Genomic DNA, 22590 nt, shown 5'->3' with positions numbered 1-22590 from the left:
AAATATTTTGAACTATAGGTTCCAAATTTCTAATCTTTTTTCTTACAACCTACAAATCAACACAAAAAAGAAAGGTTTGTGGGTTTTGGTTTGACAAGGGCCTTCCTTGGTCAAGCCCTAGGTTAAGGAATCAACAATAATTGAGAAATATAATTTTAAATAATTGTAAAGACAATGATAAATCTTAGGATTCACCTTTCCCATGTGTATGTAGTTTATTTGTATCATAGATTTTGAATTAGGAATGCAAGGTATCTCCACTCTTTGCAAGAGATCTACCATAATTTCATCATGGTACCATGAAAATGAATATGCATCAATGGAGAAGAAGATGAATGCTTCAATACAAATCTCTTCCCTTGATGGCCAATAATATGATAGATCTTAAAGAAGAAATGCTCACAAAGGATTCTTCAATCCTAGATAGAAATATCCTTGCTTGAATGCTTGGAAAAGTCTTGAATGCAAAAGGAAAAATATTCATTAGAGAGAAAGAGCTTGAATCACTTGAGATAATATATGAATGAGATACTTGAGATATGATGATATATAAAAATGAAGCCTCCAAGTCTCTTTATATATGAGTTTTTGGGTGGGAAAACAATATAGGATGACTAGATAATGGTCATAAACTAATTAAACCCCTAAGGAATTTTGGGTCCCAAGATTTGGAGCTATTGGGGAATAGGTCAACTTGGGTCAACCAAGTCTAGGAATATGTTGATTTGGGAGGACTAGGTTGACCTAGGTTGACCTAGTGTATGAGGATAGGTCCTAGGTGACATAGAAAGCCAAGGAAAATTCCAAAAGGATAGGGTGGAAAAATGGCAATGAGAAGAGGAAAAGAGGAACATGCACAAGAATATCCATGGTTTTAAGAAGTAATTATGAAGAGGAGGGAGCTAAAAGGTCTTAAAAGGAAAGTAAGCCCATTTTAAGATGGTACATTTAGCCCCCACTTTAGTAGAAGTATGAGTTTCCTCAAACTCATAGTAATGTAATAAAAAGGATAAAATCTTATCATGACTAAGGAGGATAAGAAATCATCAAGCCACTAAAAGACTTGAGAGTATTTTTCACATCTAGAATCATAATAAGAAAGATAAGTGCTACAAAACAAAAAGGGGGTATAGTTTCTTTGGCAATAAGGTTTGTGTACCTTATTGTGAACCACACAATGAAAAGGAAAGAGCTAGGGGGAAAGGTATTTATAAAAAGGGGATGACATTAAATAGTCTAGTGTGTGTGGCATGCTAGTCAATCTATCAAGTGATTCAACTTTAAGGGAACTACATGTCCCAAAAAAGAACAATAAAAGAAGTGATCTAGGCATAAGGATTTTTGTGCTATAATGGGATCAAAACAAGTCTAGGTTTCCCAAAATGTTAGTAGTCAAAAGAAGGGTTGAAAACAAGGATCCAACCTCTAGAGCTATCAATATTTAGAGAGAGATCCAAAAAGAGACCAAGCCCCCAAGAACTATCCATAGTTCCTTAAAACTAAAAAGGAAAAAAAAAGAAAAAGAGAGAGGAAAAGCATGAAATAAAAATGTATAAATTTAGGTATACCTTAGAAATCATACTAAGTAGTAAAGGTTGAAGTACTACAAACTATACACAAAATCTATATTTTTATTCCATGGGCAAAAGGGATGAGTGGAGTGTATGTCTCTATATTGTTAAAGTGATTAAAAATTCCTTAATTAGTGCAATATATTTAACATAAGCATCCATGCATCCATGAAATAATGTTTCCACTCTGAGAAGCCCCCAAGAGGAGAAACATATCAAGGGAAATGAGCACAACAAAAAGATAGAGCACAAAAGGGGATCTACTAACTAAGGGGTCAGTAAGATCATATGGTAGCATGTAATGTTAAGTCAATTATGAAAATATCATCATTCTAAAAAGGAAGTAAAACTACAACATAATGGAGGAAAAGACACAAAAGAGATAAAAAGAAGAGTCATTTTGGGCCAATAACATGGAGATCAAAAAGAGTTTGTGCTACCATATCATAAGAAACCAAGAAGACTAAACAAGACCACTAGTGCAAATAATAGCATAGGTACAACATAACATGAAACAAAAAATAGAAGAATGATATAAATAAAATCATGATATATGAGAAAACATAAAACACTAAAAAATATCATGATGGATGGAGTTCACATCTAGCATTCTATGTGCCCCATCCCATCTCTATCTAAAATTCTAGGGGAAGGATGGTGAATCATGAGAGGAACCATGTCCATGTAGTAAAAATCACAATGAGTTCTAAGTAAGGACTTTGAGAGTTACTATGCTCATTAGTAGAAAAGATTGTAAGTCGTGTAGAAAACACGTTAGGAAAATCACAATCTATAATAATAAAATCATCATCACTACTATCATCTAAAGTATCCTCTATATCTAGATTAATAGAATCTAAAATACAAACAAAATCATTATATAAATGCAAAGTGTTACCTTTTTGAACCTCCTCCAAAGACTTACACATAGTTTGATCAAAGGACAGTAATGGTTGAGATGAAGATGTAGATTGAGAAGAAAGAGAGTGAGCTTTAGCCTTAGCTCTAGCTTAATGGTTCCTACAATGTTAATGAGAAAGTTGGTTATCAATAGCCTTATAAGGAATAGCATGAGGAATAGGATCAACAACCATAGGTTCTAAAGAATTAACATCAATAGCTTGAGATGTTGTAGCTAAAGAAATGGATGTAGAGGGTAAAATAGATTCACAAGTAGAAGGAGTTGATGGAGTAGGAAGGATAGGTAGAGGTGAACAACCCTTAGGAAGACTTAGCTCCATTATCTTAGCTACTTTATGTCTTTGATAATTCCTATAGAGATTATTGGGATGAGTAGGTGGTTTTTTAGGACAAGATGGCCAACAAAAATCAATCTCAACACAATCTATTGGACGTGATAGTTTATAAAGAGAATGATTAATAATAACAATATCTTTATCACAAGGAAAATTAAGGCTTTTATGAAAAGGAGAAACTATATCTTGCATAGCAGAAAGAAATGGAATACTCGACTTAACTTAAAATTGATCAAAAGTAGGAATAACAAAAAAGACAACTTATGAATAGGTTTACCTAAAAGTTTAATAGGTAAAGTGATAAGACCTTGAGGTGAATAGAGAAAAACATCACAATTTTGAATCCATACAGAAGTAGAAACATAAGTGTCTCTATGAAATCATTTGTTAAGAAGGTGTTCTTCAGTGATAAAATTCATAGTAGAGGAAGGATCAACCAAAGTACCACGATAAGGAATACGAGAAACTCTAGAAGTGATGTAAAAAGGAACATTAGGTTCCTTAAAAAAAATTGACTTACTAAAGCTAATAATTGGCAATGTTAGTTAAGGATTAGGTGGAGAAGAAATCAAAGGTTGAGAGTCTAACTCAACATGATTAACCACATGATTCACTTTTTTTTTATCTTCTCATCATAATCAATATTGTGATTAAAAGAAGAAGGTTGATTAATAACATTTTCTGACTGTGAAGGTATAGGATTAGCATAAATCTAAATTTTTTGATTAGGTGGTGCAATAGACTTATTCATTTTGTTAATTTAAGAATTTTAATGTCCCTACTTTTTTATTAGGTTTGAATGTTGTAACCTCCAACTATTTGGCAAGACAATAATGCAAAACATATTAGAAATATTGGATTAAGTGAATAATAATGTAAAAACTACCCAAGCTATCCTTCCCAATCCTTTGGAAGAGAGTCTTCTTTGATCTCCTAAAAATCTAGTGAGAATTACTTCTCAACTAGGTAATCATCATGTGAAGACTATCATTCCCAGGCCTCTATCGAGATCTCTGATCGATAATACTACTTGGTGAAGATCCCACCTCCAACCAAGCCTCTTGTCTCTAACAGATGCATTTTTTTGACCACTACAATATATATTGTCTCTAAGTTATTCTCTATAAATCCATCTCTAATATTCCACTTTAGGAATCTTAACATTTTCTCTTAAATATCATCTCTCCACTTAGTGCCATTTTGAGGAACTTGACATTTAAATGAATGCCCTCTACTAGGTTATCACTTATCCCCTCATGATAGGATCTCAGTAGTGTAATGTATCCATATCCAATGGAACTAACTCTTCATAGCTTCATTTCAATGGCTCTCTTATTCTCAGAAAGGAAAGACTATATGAATAATATGCTTCTCTTATTGTTTGTCAGACTACCACTATTTAGTCAAAGTACAACTGTCTAAATCACTTTATTGCCTTAGTTATCCATGATGTCTTTTTGATCTACATTGCCTTGATGATTATGTGGTCATTTTGGTCTATTTTGAAATGATATAATGTCATGGCTTTGCATCAATTTTTATGTGTCTTTTCTCCCTATTATTGAATATAATGAATCTTTGATGCTTCATGTTTTAAATCCTGGTTTGACTATTTTTCTCTTTTGATCAAGGTATTTGTGTTTAGCATTGTTATCCAATTTCATTTCCTTCTCAAGCTTGTTCATTTCTTTTTCCTTGTGACTTTATAAATCCCAATCATAGCTAGTTTTTATATACCTTATAACTATGATGATGCTAGTTTTTTTCACTCATATCATAGGTCATACAATCCATTTTTCTCTATTCTAATGATTTCTTCTCTTCAATTTGATTGGTTGATTCTTGGTGAATATTTCTATTTTGTTTGGCTATAATTTCTATTCTATTAGGGAGGCCCATGTATATAGTATTTGATGTAACTTATTAACTAAGACTTGGGATTGTATAGCCTATTCTTGCTAAAGTATTTTCACAAAATTAGAGAGATGACCAACGTTGCTCAGAAAAAACTGACCAGTAGACCACTCAGTAAGAAACTAAGTCAGGTTAGCAAACACAAAGACTTGTGTTTGGTAAAAAAAAAGGTTGGTCAAGACTAGACTGAGTTACCTTAGTTAACAAGGGAAATCAAGTGAGCTTGGAGAGAGCTCTATTAGACTAGAGACCAAGATAACTTGGTCAATAGAGAGCCTGAGTAACTTAGTCGACACTATGACTGAAGGACTTGGTAAACATAGGGAAGAACTTAGTTGAACATAACACAACCAAATTTGAGGACCAAGTTAGAATAGAGAGCTCAATTTTCATGGAAACTAAGTAACTTGGTGACCAAATTTTAGTTTGGTTTCTTTTACCATTAAAATGCAAGACATGATCAAAGACTTGCAACTCTATTTTGCACAAATACTAAATACAATGTAGAATAGATAGAAAAGGAGACAACTGCAAAAATACAATGAGCTAGAGATAAACAAACATGCTTTCTTTCTTTCTATTTTAGAAATGATTCAACCTATTATAGATCTGGGAGTGTATCACTTCAAACCATAACCAAAATACATTAACATGTTACTCCTATTGATCAAATGAACTTGTAGCTATAAGGGTTACATATAATAAAGGCCTAGAGCAATCACTACTTCAAGAGAACAACATTAACTTGAAAAATACATAAAGAGATCCAACCTTGCAACTGCAAACTCTATTATTCCTCTATTGTTGCTACTTTGCAATTTTCTCCTTCTTCTCTCTTCTCTCTACTCTTCTTAGACTTCTCTATATTATGAACTGAATATATTCCATTCTATTTATTTCAACACACAAATAAAAGTTCTCTCATTTCAAATTTGAACTTACCTACTAAGATAAATGCTCTGTTAGATAGGTTAGTTGTTGGCTTAAGGAGAAAATTAATAGTTTAATATTTAAACACTCCTCCTTTGTCTTGAGCCAAACAAACAAGGATCACTTCTAATCTAAATAAACTATGCCAAAACTTATTCTTAGGTGCACATAACTTGCTATGCCCAATGCCTTGGTGAAAATGTTTGCTAGCTGCTTCTTGGACTTACAATATTCCATCTTGATATCTCCATTCTCCACTAACTCTCCAATGAAATGGTATCTAATCTCAATGTGCTTGCTTCTCCCATGGAAAACTAGATCCTTTGCTAATGAAATTGAGAAAATATTGTCACAATAGATTGTGATTCCATTCTCTTTCTTTTCATTCAAATCTACCAAGATTCTTCTTGGCCAAATAGCTTGACATGTTGCGATATTTGCTACTATGTATTCAACCTCTACTATAGATTGAGAAATAATTGGTTTCTTCTTTGATGCCCATGAAATTACACCTGATCCCATATGAAACATATAACCCAATCACTATTAGTGTAACCAATCAGCCTAAAATCATTATCAGCAGTATATAAAATGCCAAATCTATTGGTAGAATTCACATACCTTAGTATCCTCTTTCCTTCTTGCCAATGGGAATTCTTTGGTGTTTCCGTGAATCTAGAAACCAAACTTACTACATAAATTGTGTCAGGATGAGTTGTTGTCAAATACATCAAGCTTCCAACCATACTTTTATACAATGTTGGATTCACATTGTTGCTGCAATCTTCCTTGCTCAACTTTAGACCTATTGTTGTTGGTGTTGGGGCTGCCTTACTATTTTTCATTTTTAATCTCTCCAAGATATGATTTTCATATTTTTATTGAGAGATAAAGATGCCATCATTCATTTATTTTACTTCTATAGCTAGAAAGTGCTTCAAGAGACCTAAGTTTGTCATCTCAAATTCACTCTTCATGGCCTCTTTGAACTCATTGATTAGGAAATTATCATTTTCATTTAAGATTAAATCATCTATATACAAGATAATAATCAAAACCTTATCATTTGTTACCTTGATATGTAGAGTGGGCTCACCATCTCTTTTGCTAAAGCCATTGTTCATCAAATATGAGTCAATCCTACTATACCATGCCCATGGAGCTTTCTTGAGCCCATAAAGAGCTCTCTTCAGCCTATATACTTTTTTTTACTCACCCAAAACTTCATAACCATGGTGGTTGTTCCACATACACCTCTTCTTTCAATACTCCATTCAAGAAGGTGGAATTCACATCCATTTGATATACCTTCTATTTTTGTTGGGTTGCAACTATTATGACAACACACACAGTTTCCATTCTTGCAACTGGGGCATAAGTCTCATCATAATCTCTATCATATTGTTGTTTATACCCCTTTACCACTAATCGTGCCTTATGCCTACCTATTTTTCCTTTAGCATTGTACTTGATCTTATAGACCCATTTAACTCCAATAACTTGTTTCTTGGGAGGAAAATTAGGCGACTTCCATGTTTCATTTCTCTCTATAGTATCTATTTCCTCATCCATGGCATTACACCATTTCTTTTCTTTCATGGATTTTTAAAAAATAAATTGGATTACTATGGGAAAATAATGCAAAATTAACACTCTCATCTTAGTCTTCATCATACCTTTCATCTTAGTATATCCCCCTTAGACTCTTAGTCTTTCTTGGTAATAGGGAGGCAAGAGTGGGATCATAATTTTCAGTAATACTATTGCTACTATTTTGTATACCAAATTAGGGCCATCTAGAACTACTAGTAGCTAATTCTCTACATATTTGAGGTTTCTTTCCACTTTGTCTTTGTCTAGAGCTATCTATATCTATTGCTCCTTCATTTTTCTAATCACCAATTTCATATTCTTCATCAATAGTAAAAAATTTACTTGAAGTGATTGAAGATTCATCCACTGAGCCATTCCATGACTGATTTTGTAGAAACTCCACATCACTTGAAATGGTGATATTCTTGGTGATTGGATTATACAATCTATAGGCCTTTGATTCCAAACTGTAACCTATGAAGATGCACTTCACACTTTTATCATGCAACTTTTTCCTTTTCTCCTTTGACATGTGTGCATAAGCTACACACTCAAACACTCTTAAGTGCTCAACTATCCATCTATGTCTTATCTATGCCTCGAGGAATCTTGTTATAGAATGCCATTATAGGACAACTTTTTATCAAGTATATCGATGTTGCTACAACCTCTCCCCAATATTCAGTTGAAAGTCCCTTTTCTTTCATCATGCTCCTTGCCATCTCAACAATGGTTCTATTCTTCCTCTTAGCCACTCCATTTTGTTGTGGAGAATAACTAGCTATAAGCTCCTTCTTGATGCCATTTTTCCTACAAAATATTACAAAAGAATTGGAGGTATACTCCCCTCCTCTATCCAACCTTAGGACTTTGACAAAATGTCCACATTCTTTTTCAACCATGGCTTTAAATTCAACAAACTTATCAAATGCTTCATATTTTCTTTTCAAAAAATACACCCATGTCCTATGACTGAAATCATCTATGAATGTCATAAAATAAGTACTCCCCCCAATAGAATCAATTTGCATAGGGCCAACTAAATTATAATGCACCAACTCTAATGGTTCCCTTTCCCTTCTAGAAATACTAGAATTAAAGGGAAGCCTATGTTTCTTATCCAAAATACAAGCCTCACACTTGTCAAATGAATTTACAATATTTTGAAAACCTTCTACCATTATTTTCTTGGACAATAGATTTAAACCAACAAAGCCAATATGTACATACCTAAGATGCCATCACTTTGAGGGGTCTTCAATTATGCTCTTTAGAGTTGATTATTGATGTATTATTGTACATACAAGCATGGGAGGTACAAAAATGACTTGAGAAGATAAACATGTCTCTATCTTTAATGGGAACATTCAGTTCTTTTTCATTTGGAACGTTGCAAGTATCTTCTTACTCTCATCCTTCTCATGAATGACATACTTGTCATTTTCCATCAGCACCTTGTAACCATTTTGAATGAGTTATCCAACACTCATCAAATTGTGCATCAAATCTGGGGAAAAATAAGCATTTTGTATCTCCTTCTTCTCACCTTGCAAAGTGCAAACCATGATAGATCCTTTTCCCACAATGGTAATGGTTCCATTGTTTCACATTTTAATTTCAAACTTGAAATTTCTATTAATGAATAAAAATAAGATTTCATTACCACTCATGTGGTTTCTACAACTATTTTCCAAATACCATACATCAGAGCTACCTTCTTCACCAATGTTATACATGATGAAGGTTGTGGGATAGTTTACATTTCCCATATTGACATTAGCCACATTTACACTCTGCCTTGACTGATCATCTTGCTTCTTGCAACATTCACTAAAATAATGCCCAAATTTATGACATTAATAAGATTGTACATTACTATTCTTAGAGTTATAGTTTTTCTTGCCTCCTCTGTAGTTATTTTGAGAGTTTCTTGCTCCCTATTGATTTCATGCTTGTCCTAAGGTTTCTCCTCCAACATTCCTTTGCCCCTTTTTCCCACGACCTATACTTCTAGAGCCTCTATCAAAGCCATTTCTTCCTCTCCCCCTACCTCTTGAATTTTCTTGAGCTTCAACAACTTGTTCTTGGGAAGATGTAGTTGTTCTATTAATTCGACGCTCATGGGTTTGAAGAGTACCCATTAAATCATCCATTTTCAATGTCGTGAGGTCCTTTTCTTCTTCAATGGTCATCACAAGATTATCATACTTTGGAGGAAAAATCCTCAATATATTTTCACCTATTCTCTTCTCCTCATAGTCTTCTCCATTTCATCTCAACTAGTTTATAAAACTAGAGGTCCTTGAGATAAAATCTAAAATAGACTCATTATCCTTGATGAAGGGTGCTCCCCTTAATACCACAAACTCATAACAGTAAAAAAGAAACAATAGAAAATGCAAGAAAAAATATTGACTTCTTATTTGCACCATAAATGTATAATAACAAAATTCATAAGAACAATATGCTAACCCACATGGGTGCCTTCATTATAGTAATATGTAAGGCAAGTTGCGAACTATCACCTAGAGTTGTCCAAGAAAACATTCATGATTTTCTTAAATAGAGAATTTTATTCCACCTAGGAAGGTTCTAGACAATGAAACTTAATACCTAGGGCTAACAGACCTTAACAATACATATAGAGTTGGCCAAATACATCTTTGACAATTATTTTAGATATTTCGGGTAGCCCAACTTTCAAAGGCTATAACTCTCAAACCATTGCCCTGATTGGCTATTATAATCACTTTTAAAAAATACCAACTGCTGATCTACAAGCTTAGAACTGCACAAGTGCCCTTCCATCAAGTTTTTAGATCTCATCTAGACACTCTAAGGCCTCCAACAGTGAGCTTGAATATTTTTTTGCAAATTTTTCCACTAAAAATCCACAATAACTTCTCTAATACTTATGCTTAAGGAATGAGATTTTTATGGTAGGCTTACAACTCTAAAATGAACCTTGCTATAGAAATGAGAACATTTTGAGCTCATCTGAAAAACTTACTAAAAATAGCATGTTCCCATAAATAGTAGCCACCCTGTCTACTACTCCTTGTTAAAATAGAAAAGACTAAAAAGAAAATATTTTTGGGTGATGCAAGATTGCTCTTACACCCAGAAATTCCTACGTCAAACACCTAGGGTAATTTGAGAAGTGACTCTGTCACATCTCAAGTGTTTAGAGGAAAACCAAGATGGTCAACCTCCTCCTTTGCTAGCCATGATGAATCCTCAACTAGTATCCCTTTCCATTTGACCAGATATTCCTCATAAATTCTATTCCTAGTGCTCTTTCCAACATGACTATACAATATCTCCTCAATCTCCTTTGTACTTGAACTAGCTACTACAATACTCCACTGTGCTTCTAGAACTTCAGCTCCATCACCTCCTTCATAATACTCTATTAAATCTAAAATATTAAATATTTGTTAAATATTCAATTTGGTAGGCAAACCCTCTTCATAAGCATTTCTACAATCATGCATTTTCACTACCTTGTACAGTCTAAACTTCTTCATCTTCAACTTATTATATGTACCTACTGTAAAAAACTCCTTCCTCAAATGAACCATGACTTCATCTCGAATCTAAAATTCCTTATACCTCCTTTTCATATCTGCCTTAGCCTTATAGTGTGTATTAATGTTTATGATGTTCTTCCTCATCTCATCATGGATGTTCTTCAAAGGTTCAACAAAAATCTTCTACTTCAACACTACTTATCTCTCCTTTATCTAACTACCTCAATTCAAAAGCATTTCTGGGACTACTCCCATATACAATTTGGAATAGTGATTTACTAGTACTCCTATTGATATAATTATTATATATAGATTCCACCTATGGTAAAATCATATCCCATCCTTTTGGCGTGTTTCCAACAAAACATCTCAGCAAATTTCCCAAACTGCAATTTAAAGCTTATGTCCATCCATTAGTCTATGGATGATGTGATGAATTGAACTTCAAATTTGTCTTCAACTTCTTCCATAATGTACACCAAAAATACCCACCAAATTTGGTATCTTGACTTGAAACTATACTCTTTGGTAGACCATGTAGTATCACCACTTCTCTGAAAAATAGTTCTGCCACATGAACAACATCACTAGTCTTTTTGCTAGGAATAAAATGTGTCATCTTTGAAAACCTATCAACCATGAAAAAAATAGAATCATGCCCATACTATGTCCTTAGCAATCCAAGAACAAAATCCATGCTGATATCCTCCCATAGCTTCTCTTGTATAGGTAATGGCTGATACAATCCTGTATTCTACTTTACTCCCTTCACCATCTGACATACTCTACAACTATGTACAAACTTCTTCACATATTGCTACAACTATGGCCAGTAATAATTCTTAGCAACCAAAGCTATGTTTTTATCTCTACCAAAATGTCCAGCCAATCCTCCACTATGCTTCTCCTTGATGAGATTCTCCATCATTGAACTTTTGGGAATGTACAACTAGCTTTCTTTAAACAACCTACTATCTTGGATCATGAAATCCAACCACTTTGTCCTATCAAGTGTAATAGGTTCTATACAAACCTTCCATGCTTCACCAAAGTCAAGATCATTTGGATACAAAATACTATGAACCCAACCACCTCTATCTACACTTCTATCATAAAAAGTTATCTTCGACTAAGACCATCTGCAACTCTGTTAGACTTCCCAGTCCCGTGTTTCAAAACAAATATATAACTCTAAAAAAAATCAACCCACTTCAAATGCCTTTGGCTCAAATTTTCTCGACTATTCAAATATTGCAAAGCTTGATGATCAGTATATAAAACAAACTCCTTAGAAAGAAGATAGTGTCTCCACTTCTTCAATGCTTGAACTATAGCATAAAATTCTTAATCATAAACAAAATATTTTCTTTTTGTGTCAATCAATTTCTCACTAAAATAAGCAATAGGTCTACCTTCTTGGCTCAAGATAACTCCTATTGTAGTACCACTAGCATCACAATCTACTTGGAACAACTTGTTAAAATTAAGAAGTGCTAAAATAGGCTACTTATTAACCTTCTACTTCAACAGATTAAAAATATTATCTGCTCCTATAGTCTATTTAAACTCTTTCCTATCCTCTCTCATTTTTTTAGTTAAGGGTCCACAAATACTACCAAATCCTCTTATGAACTTTCTATAAAAACTAGCTAGCTCATGAAAAGATCTTACCTTAGCCACACTCCTTGGAGTAGAGCATTCAAGGATAGCCTTCACTTTCTTTGGGTCCATTTTTAGACCCTTTTCTAAGACTACAAATCCTAGGTACACCAACTATTTCTTTACAAAACTACACTTCTTTAGGTTTATCAATAACTTTTCTTCCCTCCACTTATCAAACATCTTGTGAATATGAATCAAATGCTACTCCAATATCTTACTAAAGATGAATATATCATCTAGGTAAACAATGAAAAACCTACCCATAAACTCCTTCAGTACCTCATTTATGAGCCTCATGAAAGTGGTTGGTGCATTTGTTAACCCAAAAGGGATGACTAACCACTCACACAGTCCTTCCCTTCTCTTGAAAGAAGTCTTCCACTCATCACCTTCTCTAATACAAATCTAATGGTACCCACTCTTTAGATATATCTTTATGAAATACTTAGCCCTACTCAAAAAATCCATAATATCATCCATCCTTGGCAATGGAAATCTATAGTTGATTGTGATCTTGTTGATAGCATGAGCATCTATGCACAACCTCCATTCTCCATTCTTCTTTGGTGCTAGTATGGCTGGTGCAACACATGGACTTAGACTCTCTCAAATCAACCACTTTTGCAAAAACTTGTGAACTTGTTTGTTCAACTCTACACTTTCTTTTGGTGATGTTCTCCGCCCTATCTTGTTTGCAAAACTAGCTCTTAGAACCAAAACCATCTAGTGACTAACCTTCCTTATTGGGGGCAATCCATTAGGTACATTATCTAACACAATATTAGAAAACTCTCCCAACATATCTGCAACTTCTACAAGTACCTCCTCTATGTCTTCTTTACTATCTATAGGAATTATAACAAAACACATATGCTCATACTTCATACCTTTGAGAAACTCTCTTCCATCAAAAAAACATATTCTAGCAGCACTACATACCTTTTCTTCTTTATCCTTCAATGGTTTCAACTTATGTTTTACTCCATCCTTGGTTAAAGTGTAGGTATTTTCTCAACCATTATGTACAACATGCCTATCAAACTACCATGGCCTACTCAATAACATATGACATAGATCCATAGGTATGATATCATAAAGTACCTCATCTTGGTAGTTTCCAATCTTGAACTTCACTGAACACTGCTCATCGACCATGAATTTGTAGTCATCTTGTACCCAAGAAATATAGTATGGATGCAAGTGTTTCTATCTCTTCATATTCAACTTGGTGACCATCATTTCTAAGACTAGATTGTCAGTACTTCAACCATCAATGATCACATCACAACACTTATCTTCGCATCTGCACCTTGTGTGAAACAAGCTCCTTCTTTTCTCAAGTTCATTCTCACCACTCGAAAAGACTCTTCTATTAACTAGGACTTCTCTTCCTTCAACATCTTTAGAATGTGAGAATCTAGCATCTTCATCAAGATGTGTGACTCTGGCCTAGCCTTCTACTCTTTGATCTATCCTTCCTTGGTGTTGGGTACATTTAAATGCTCTATGTCTTTCTTCTATGTAGTGAAAACATTTACCATAGAAGCCTCCTCTTCTACATTCTTGTTCTCTACCTCTTCCTCTTTGATCTCTACTACTCTTATCATGGGAATTATTGAAATTGTTTCCCCTCTAGTTTTGACTACTACTTCCAACCTCATCCTTGTTCTTCTTATCATCATTACAACCTCCATAAGATCATCCACTAGATCTTCCACCATGACCTCTTCCACTATTCTTGTTGTCAAACTTCTTGCTCAGTTTCTCCTCAAATTTTAGGGAAAACTAGTATGCCTCCTCAATATGATTCATTCAAACTAGACTCACTCATCCTAAATACTTGGCATTAACCCATGAAGATAACAAGTGACTTTCTCCTTATTAGCTTCTACATTATTGGTACTAATGAGAACTTAGTAGAACTCTTTAGTATACTCTTAAATATATTTTCTTGCTTGCTTCAACCCTTACATCTTCTTCAATAGATCAAGCTCTTAATCCATGAGAATAAATTGTCACTTCATTTTAGCTATCATTCAATCCCATCTGCTGATTTTTTCCTTTCCTTTTTTATTTTGCTCCAACTAAACCTCTTTCCACTAGATCTTCACATGTCCCTTTAGTTTTTCCTTTGCAAAATTGACCCTATCAAGATCATCAATATCTTCATACTCAAAGTACTCCTCTATTTCATTGATCCAATCAATCAACTCCTTTGGATTAAGATTTTTCAAAAATGTGGGAACTTCAAACTTAGGTCTTTTTCTAATCTTGGAGATTTCCCTAAAAATCCTCTCTTCCTTTGGGTTTAGAACCGCCTCTACTCTAGCATTTTCTTCTACTTCATCCTTATCCTCACTTTCATCTCTTATAGGAAGATTTATTTCTCTACACATTTGTTTTTCTAATGCTTGCATTTGTCTTTGGAGGGCTTGGAAACCCTTAGGTGTAACACCTTCAACTCTTCCACCATGCTCTCTTTGTGGAGGCATTTTCAAACTTTTGTTGAAACCTTGGTGCAAATTGCCTCACAATTCATGATATGTCTACATGCTCAACCCAAACCATAGTCCTGGTGTGAGTTGCCTCACAATCGATAATTTGTCCACACACTCAAGAACTCTACCTTTGATACCACTTGATGAAGGGTGATCCCCTTAATACCATAAACTTATAATAGTAACAAAGAAATAATAACAAATGCGAGAAAAAATTATGGATTTCTTATTTGCACCGTAAATGTGAAATTACAAACTTATATGTACAATATGCTAACCCACATGTGTGCCTTCATTATAGTAATTTGCAAGAAAAGTTGTGAACTATCACCCATAGTTGTCATAGAAAATATTTAGATTTTTCTTAAATACAAAAATTTATGCCATCTGGAAAGGTTCTAGACAATGAAACCTAATACCTGGGCCAATAGACCCTAACAATACATATAGAGTCAGCCAATTACATCTTTGACAATTATTTTAGATATTTTACGTAGTCCAACTTTGAAAGGCCATAACTCTCAAACCATTGCGTTGATTGGCTATTATAACCACTTTTTGGAAATTCTAGCTCCTGATCTATAGTCTCGAAACTATGCTAGCGCCCTTCCATTAAGTTTTTGGACCTCATCTGGGAACTCTAAGGCCTCCAACAGTGAGCGTGAAGATTTTTCTACAATTTTTTCCACTAAAACCTGCAATAACTTCTCTAACACTTATGTTTGAGCAATGAGATTTTTATGGTAGGCTTACAACTCTAAAATGAACCTTCTTATAGAAAATGAGAACATTTCAAGCTTATATGACAAACTTACCAAAAATAGAAAGTTCCCATAAATAGTAACCACCCTGTCTACTAGTCCTTATAAAAATAAAATGGATTGAAAAAGAAAATATTTTTGGGTGATGCAAGATTTGATTTACACCAAAGATGCTCCTACATCAATCCTTCATTTGAAGGTTCTCAAACTCCCTTTGAATAATCTATATCTTTACTAAACATAGTTTATATTTCCCTTTGAAGTTCATCTCAAGGATATCCCATGCTTCCTTTGAATAGTTAGTAGATGCTATCTTAAGAAAGATTGTTTCAATCATGGTTGCCTCAATCAAGCTAAAATATTTTGCATCCCTTCTTCTTGACTCCTTTAGCTAAGGTTTTTAATGGTTGGTGAGGGAAGTATACTATATTGGGTTGGTTACATCATTAAACCCATTCACCAAAAACTCCCATAGGTCATTTGCAACCATAATGGTTCTCATCTTCTTTGCTCAAGTTTCATAATTTTTTTCCATTAAAGGATGGTGACTGCTACTAGGTCTTTCCTACATCTCCAGCTATGTCTACTACACAATAATGTCAAACACCCAAAAAAATGCCCAAACTCACAAGGATGTGGGGCTCAATAGCTTTGATACCATGAAGAATTTTTATAAACTCAAAGAGATGACCGACCTTCCTAAGAAAAAAATAGCCAAAAGACCACTCAATAAGAAATTGAGTCAAGTCAGAAAACATTGAGACTTGTATTTTGTCAAAAAAAACTTGATCAAGACTAGACTGAGTTAACTTGGTTAGCAAGGGAAACTAAGTGAGCTTGGAGAGTGCTCAGTTAGAATAGAGATTGAGACAGCTCGGTCAACACAGGGCCCAAGTAACTTGATTGACGCTATGATTGAATGGCTTAGTAAACATAGGGAAGAACTTAGTCAAACACAACACAACTGAATTTGAGGACCGACTTAGAATAGAGAGCTCAATTTGCAAGGGAATCGAGTAAATTGGTAATCGACTTACAATCCAGTTTCTTCTACTATTAAAATGTAAGACATTGACAAAGACTTGCAACCATATTTTTTACAAATAACAAATACAATGTGGAATAGATAGAAATGGAGACAACTACAAAAATACAATGAGTTGGAGATAAACAAATATGCTTGGTTTCTTTCTATTTTAGAAATGGTTCAACCTATTACAGATTTGGGAACATATGGCTTCAAACTAGAACCAAAATGCATTAAACTGTTACTCCTATTAATAAAATGAACTAGAAGCTATAAGGACGGCATACAATAAAGGTCTAGAGAAATCATTGCTTCAATAATATGACATTCACTTGCAAAATATAGAAAGAGATCCAACATTTCTGCTACAAACTCTATTATTCCTCAATTGTTGTTGCTCTATGACTTTATCATTCTACTCTCCTCTCTACTCTACTCTGACTTCTCTCTATTATGAAATGAATACATTCCATTCTATTTTTTTCCACATAAAAAATTTTCCCTCTCATTTCAAATTTGAACTTACCTACTAAGATAAATGCTCTACTAGGTGGGTAAGTGGTTGGTTCAAGGGGAAAAATAATAGTTTAATATTTTAACACCTACTCTATATGCTTTGTTATTTATTCTCTTGCCCAATCACGTCCACAATATATGAAAATATTTTATTTTCTTGTCTTGTTTTGTTGTAAGATAACTGGGAGTTTGTTTCATTGAATAAATTCCACCTTTAATATAAATATATTGGTATTTGATTGTCAAGAACTTTATTTCCTTTTGCCTTCTTTGTGGCTTCCCTAGCTCATGTGGCTTCCTATTCAACCTCCCAAATTTTTTTATTCTTATTTATTTAGAGCTGATATTATTATGTTCTTTGCTTTTTTTTTTCCCTCCTTCCCTTCCTTTATCCTCTGGTACAAATTTTTTTTTTATATATATATATATATATCCCAACCAACCAAGAGTTGTTCCTATTACAAGATGACATGATTAATAATTTAATACTACAAATTTGATATTGGATATTATTTATTTTTACTAATGATTAATATGGAAAATTCTCTATATATTGATTAGTTATATAATTTTATGGGTTAGTTATTATTATGTTCACTTGAATAATATTAATTTAGTTATTTAATGTTGCTCATTCAACTATTTATTTATTACCTAGTAAAAATTAGTTAAACTAAATTATTAAATAGGGAAATCGAATATTATCACATTTTTATAGTAGAGGGGATATTAAAAGAATACATAGACATAGGGTTAGAATCAATAAGGTCCTAAATAGAATTCCTTAAACCATAATAATTTTGAGTATCATGACTTGGTTGACAGTGATATTGATAGAAAGTGTTAGAATCAAAAGACTTAGGTAGATGTTTACCTAGATCAGTAGGATGAATAGGAGGAAGATTAAGGACATGAGCATGAATCAAGTTAGTTATAATATTAGACAATGACTAAAATGGTTGAGTATATTGATGCTTAGGAAGAAATACAAAGGAAAAAGTAGATGTACCTCTAGACATAGTAGCCACTTGATCATCAACTACATTTATAGACTTGATTTTTTGATGAAATCATTAGAATTAGAAATCTTGTTTGAATTTATGGCAGCATCACTCTTATCACTAGAAATAGGAGCCATTAGAGTACAACTTAATTGTTGACTCACATGTAGCTAGTAATGGAGAAGCACTGTCCACATGGATGTGAAAAGGAGCTATACTTTGTAAGGAGGATATTTTTCCTAATGTCTTTTTTTAAATTAGAAATAAAGGTATGATGAATATCATGATTAGTCACAAGATAAGAAATATGAGCATACAAATATATTTAAATCTCCTAATAAATTGAGCAACTTTTTCTTTAACATTATTCTTACCATTTATTAAAATAGTTAGAGAAATTTGTGGACCAATATTATTTTGAAATTGTTGAATGAAAGCATTTGCAAGAGTTTGAAAAGAAATAGTAGAATAAGGAAGTAGAGAGAAATAGCATTTGAAGGCTCTATTCCTAAATTTGTGTGGAAAGAACTTAGCCATAAGCCTATAGTCATGAGAAAAATTACTACATATAGTTTGGAAAGTCTTAACATGAATCACGAGAACCCCCTTACCATTATAAGTCTCTAGATGAGGTACCTCAACATGTTGTAGAATAAAAGAAAAAGGATATCTAAGGAAAGGGTATTATCAACATCAAATGTAAGAATATTGTACTTAGATTGAGTTAAATGTGTGATTTTTTGTTGTAAAGAAGATATAGCTTAAATTAAGATAGTAATAGTAGGATTGAAAGACATGATAGTAACTATAAGTATGCTAGATGTATTAGGAAAGGTATAAGAAGTGGAAGGAATATGTAAGGATGTCAACAGTTGATAAGATGTAATAGGTAAAGGGTTAAAATAGGTAAAACAAACCACATTATATGAAGGTAATGTAGAAGGAATGGAAGTAGGAGGAACCTTCATGGGAAGTGTAAGACTAGGAAGACCAACACTTAAAGGAGTAGAAACTAGTATAGAAGTGGATCATAAGAGGTAGATTAGATGTAGGTATGCCAAATAAAGTGGTAGAAATTGGGATAGAAGGTTCAATGGTTATAGAAGGAGGAGTATATCCTAACTCTTGAGAACATTCCATCAAAGAGTTTTTATGAGTATTAATAAGGTGAGATATACCATAAAAAATAGAAATATTATTGTTATCATTATTAACAATATTTTTAAGAACTTTAACACTAGCAATGCTCTCAAGATCTTAATTTTCTTGAGAAAGCCAAGTTTTTAATATATCAAATTTATTAGAAATATTATCAACTTGAAGAGGATGAACTCTTAGAATGTCATTATCATGGGATGAGTGAGAAGAGTTATGCTCTATGATAGGATTGAGATCATGAGAATGGATGTGAGTGTCATCATGAGTCCTTGCAAGAAAACATGAATCATGACGAAAGGAGCCCATAAGTCTACTGTTTGCCTAATAGGAATGATATAGGTTGGACTACATGTAATTATGATCATAAAAAGGGAGATCACAAAAGGAAACCCTAATCAGATCGAAACTTACAAATTTAATAAATAGTTTAAAAGATAGATCTAACCACACACAAGATAGTCAAATATAACTCTATGAAAGAGGGTAAGAAGGTTGGGTTCACAAAAAGTAGGTAAACATCCAAAATAAGGGAGATCTAACTCCAAAGAAGAGAGAGATGTAATGCCTCACCTGGAGATCCCTAGAACAAGGATTCAATACAAGCCAAGATAATAGTTTTTTATAACAAGTATGGATGTACACAACATTCAACATACAAGGATTACAAAGATCATAATGAAATACTTAACCACAATCTTGGCAACCAATGAATCTACGAACACCACTACAAAATTCACATGCAAAAATAGAGAAACAAGGACCAAAGACCATAACAAAACAAAGAATCTTATATCTATCAAAGCATGGAAAATTAAGAAAACCCAAAGGGTACTTAAAACACCAAAAATCAATCCCCAAAAACTAGTAGAGATGCCCCCTATTTTCACATGAGGACCATAGTGGTCAGAAATCTCACATGAGGAAGTATAGCATGCCACGAGAGAAATTGTCTTTCATGCAAGGAAATGTACAAAATAACACGAGGAAGTACTTAGCCTAGTAACCAAAACACCTAAAATTGGTGTGAGGTTTCATGCAAGGAAGTGCCAAGAGCTACACAAGAAAACCCAACACACCACGTGAACTTTTTCACTTTTGCATGAGAAAGTAAAATTTCACGTGAGGAACCTAAACAAGAATATAGAAAACATAAAGATAAAAAGATAAGAAAATAAGTTCCTCTACACTAGGGAGTACCAGATCCACAGATTGAGGCATAGACACTCAAATGCTAAACTATAAGATATAACTACAACAACCATCCGAAATAAAGCAATAAAAGAACATACTAAACGTAACATCGCAATGAACTAAAACAACCAAATTAAGTGCATGGTTCCTTCCAACTGTAATAGTATCATTAGAGCTCAAAGGCCCTAGCCATCCCCTATGTATAACATCCCAAACTACCAACTAGATAGTCAGAGTTGTCTCACAAGGATGTCACTACTAAAGCATAGTAACATCATAAGCACAAGAAATCTAACATGATAAACCAAAAGTAATAGATACTCTAACTAATTAGATAGCATCATCGAATCATATGCTAAGCATCATAATAAGGAAATGCATCAATCAACTAACATCATCCAAACATGATATACAAACATTTCAAGGAAAGCATAAATCACAAGAAAGTATACTCCAAAACCTAAAGTACCAAGTGAAACATCCAACAATAGTCATGCTAGGACAATAGATCAGCTTTGTACACTAGTTCCCAATAGTGGTATAGGTAGCTATGCCTCCTAACCACATGGAACCTATAGGCCCACTTTAGCTATGCTAATGGAGATAATGATCCAATCACAAGAAAACATAAAGAAAATGTGCATGGCTAACACTCATGCTAGATAGTAATGATGACTAAAACTAAGACCATGAGACAATGCAAGTACTATAGGTCCTAGTTAGACACTCAATGGGCTACTATATTGGGGTTGACATCATGGAGAGTCACTTGGTGTTGAATAGCACAAGCTAGTAATGATAGCTCACACTTCCCAATAGGAGGAAAACATCCTAAATCTTTTTATTATCTTAGTTTTATTACCACCCAATATTTTATTTAGTTATCACTTGATTAAAACTTCATCTGCCAACCCTCTGTGCACAATGATCACCAAGCTATGAGATAGAATCCTGCTCCATATGCTACCCTACCCTACCCATGCTAATCCAATGATGAGTGCCCCTAGGCATGCATATTTCCAACCCAACCCCAAATGATCATAACTTTTCCAAAGTACAAATGGGAGATTAGGCATCATAAGTTACCCAACAATGTACGTGTACATACTCCTATGTGGTGCACCACCATCATGAACATCATAATATAAGGATTGGATGAGAACACAAGAAAAACATCACTCAACCAAAAACAAGCTCAGGAGGATGGATGTGGCACATATCCCAATATAAAAGTGCAACAATGGTCTGACTAAAGTCCAAATAGATAATCCAAGTCCACCACCAACATGATGCCAAGAAAACTCAAGAAAATAAGGTGGTAAGCAAAACAAAGTAAAAACCCCAAAAATTGGAAAATTTTGAAATTAAAACCCATTTGGTCTTTGGGCACAAAAGCCTCAAAAATCCAATAAAATTTGGGTTCGGACACTATATGCAAGAATGACTAGCATAACAGTGTGAAATCCAAAACCCTCATCCAAAAAACTAGGAAAATGTTCATACTTGACCAATTGGGTAGAACCAACAAATAGAAATAGAGGGGAACACTAGTTCTCAACCTCCAAACAAATAGCTACCAGAAACAAAACTAGAAATAAAGCTGAAATATGAAAATGGGAGAGCTCTACCTGACAACCAAAAGGGCTAAAATGAAAAACAACTAGGTAAAATAAATAATATGCAAATACTACCAAAAATGATAGCAAAGCAAGGTATTTCCAAGCTAGATCCAATAAGACTGTCCTTATGAAGATCCCACACCTGTAGCTCTCACAAAAAATAGAAATGCAATCCATTAGAAAAGGATTTCAGAAGAAGCTTTCAATTTCCAAATTGCAAAAGTCAGAAGTGAGGAATTAAATTCCTCTTTCAATACTTATTCACTTTTCGAGCGAATAATCAATTAGTGTAAATAGCCAATTAGAATAGCTAGACTCTAAATTAACCCAAATGAAAATAGAATATTCCTAGTAATAGGAATT

Source organism: Cupressus sempervirens, chromosome 6 (assembly GCF_028749045.1).
Source record: "Cupressus sempervirens isolate cs-2001-9-10 chromosome 6, ASM2874904v1, whole genome shotgun sequence".
In the NCBI taxonomy this organism is placed as follows: Eukaryota; Viridiplantae; Streptophyta; class Pinopsida; order Cupressales; family Cupressaceae; genus Cupressus; species Cupressus sempervirens.
This window is presented reverse-complemented; position numbering follows the sequence as displayed.